We start from the raw sequence: 2737 nt of genomic DNA on the forward strand, positions 1-2737 counted from the left end.
GAGCCTCCGAGCTTGCAGAACTCTCATTCGACAACGTAAACGCGACTATGAAAAACAAATTGTGCGCGAAGCCAAGTCCAACTTGAATTTTTTTTCACGTATATAAGAACCAAAAGGAAGGCAAAAAGCAATATCGGTCCCCTAAAAGATGAAAATGACGTATTAACTCTAGACAGCAGACAAATGGTCGAAATTCTGAACAAAAACTTCTCGCCTGTGTTCACGATCGAGAACACCCAGTCCATACCCGAGAGCCCTTCCCCACCGAGGGGGATCACACCCCTAGAAATTGGCACTATTGACGAACGGGACGTGCAAAAGTATCTTGATAAGCTCGAGACAAATAAGTCAACCGGACCTGACGACTTGTCACCCAGGCTGCTCAAGGAACTCAAGCAGGAAATTCTCAAGCCACTCACCGCCATTTATAATCTGACACTACAACAAAACAAAGCTCCCGAAGGCTGGAAGCAAGCGAACATAACAACGATCTACAAAAAGGGAGACAAAAGCGTGGCCCTAAACTACAGACCAATCAGCTTGACCTCAGTGGCGGGAAAAATTCTCGAGAAGATCAACATCATTTCCGATGCTCAGCACGGTTTTATGAATAAGCGCTCATGCTTAACCAACTTACTGGACTTCTTCCAAGGTATCTATGAAAACTGGGATAATCATATCACCAGCGATATTATATATCTAGACTTCCAAAAAGCCTTTGACAAAATGCCACATGAAAGACTCATCAAGAAACTTAGGTCGGCGGGATTAGGCAACAATCTGACAGCGTGGATAAAAGACTGGCCCACTGGAAGAAAACAGCAAGTTGTACTCAACGGACAGGCCTCCGAGTGGCTCCCGGTCACAAGTGCTGGGACCCATACTCTACATTATATATATCAACGACCTAGAACTAGGAATAAAATTAACTTTTTTAAAAATTTGCCGACGACGCAAAGGTGGGTGGGAAGGCCCTCACGACAGCAGGCTGTGAAATTATACAGAAATCTGGACCAGATCACTCAGTGGTCAGAAAAATGGCAGATGTCCTTCAACACTACCAAATGTAAAGTAATGCATATCGGGTCCAGAAACAGCAACCACACATACCACATGGGTGGCGAACCACTACAGGTAGTGCAAAAGGAAAGAGACGTCAGGGTCACCATCAGCAGTGACTTGAAACAAACAAAACACTGCAGGTCTGCCTGTAAGAAAGCCAATACTATGCTCGGGTTCATAGCGAGAAACTTCGAATACAAGACGCCGGGAGTTATGTTATCCTTGTATAATTCGCTGGTGAGGCCACACCTGGAATACGCCTTGTAATTATGAGCTCCATTTTTTTTTTTTTTTTTTACAACAAAGGAGACAGCTCAAGGGCACAAAAAAGGAAACGATAAAAAAAAGCTCGCTACTCGCTGGTCCTAAAAAAGAATCAAAAGAGGTGGCCGAAAGAGAGGTCAGTTTCGGGAGGAGAGGTGTCCTGATACCCTCCTCTGGAAAGAGTTCAAGTCGTAGGCAAGAGGAAATACAGATGAAGGAAGATTGTTCCAGAGTTTACCAGCGTGAGGGATGAAAGGGTGAAGATGCTGGTTAAATTTTTCATAAGGGATTTGGACAGTATAGGGATGAACATGAGTAGAAAGTCGTGTGCAGCGGGGCCGCGGGAGGGGGGGAGGCATGCAGTTAGCAAGTTCAGAAGAGTAGTCAGCGTGAAAATAGCGATAGGAGATAGAAAGAGGCAGCATCGCGAGGGAATTTAAGAGGTAGAAGACTATCAGTAGGAGGAAGAGAGCTGATGAGACGAAGAGCCTTAGACTCCACTCTGTCCAGAAGAGCTGTGTGAGTGGAGCCCCCCCACACATGAGATGCATATTCCATACATACATACATGGCCCCTGTACATGGATAGCAACTGTGCGGGGGAGAAGAACTGGCGGAGACGATACAGAACGGCCAACCTCGAGGAAGCTGATTTAGCGAGAGAGGAGATATGAATTACAGGAAAGACATTGAATTACTTGAGTGAGTACAGCGCCGCGCCACGAAGATGATACCATCACTGAGGACGAAACCTTACGAAGAGCGACTCGAGCGACTCAACCTCTTCACGATGAAAAAGAGACGACTGCGGGGAGACATGATACAAGTCTTTAAGTACTTGTACAAGCTCAGCAATATTGATCACTCCAAACTCTTCACGCTACAAACTAACCCGAGGACAAGAAACAATGGAAAATCAATACAAACAAAGCGATGCAATACCGACATCGGCAGGAGTTATTTCTCGAATAGAGTTGTTCGCCACTGGAACAGCCTTCCTGCAGAAGTAGTTAGCGCAGACAACCAACTCCTTCAAGAAACGCATTGATCGGCACTTTGCTGCATCGGGAGTGAACTGAATGTGTCCAGGAGTAGGTACACAAGTGCTTTAATCCTTCCTGCAAACCACTGCTGTGGCTCACGGATTGATTAAATCACTGAAAGCAGCCAGACTTGTAATGAGCCAACAGGCTTTCTGCTGTCTGCTCGTCCATGTTTCCATGTTTCCTCCCCCTCTTCCTTTTCCTCCTCCTCCTCCTCCTCCTCCTCCTCCTCCTCCTCCTCCTCCTCTTCCTCCTCCTCCTCATCATCATCATCTTTCTCCTATTCCTCATTCATCTCCTCTCCAGTCTCCTGCCTACTCCCGTCTCATTTCCTCCGCTCCTGGTAGCAAACATTACCTTCTGAAAGC

Source organism: Eriocheir sinensis, chromosome 27, assembly GCF_024679095.1.
Source record: "Eriocheir sinensis breed Jianghai 21 chromosome 27, ASM2467909v1, whole genome shotgun sequence".
In the NCBI taxonomy this organism is placed as follows: Eukaryota; Metazoa; Arthropoda; class Malacostraca; order Decapoda; family Varunidae; genus Eriocheir; species Eriocheir sinensis.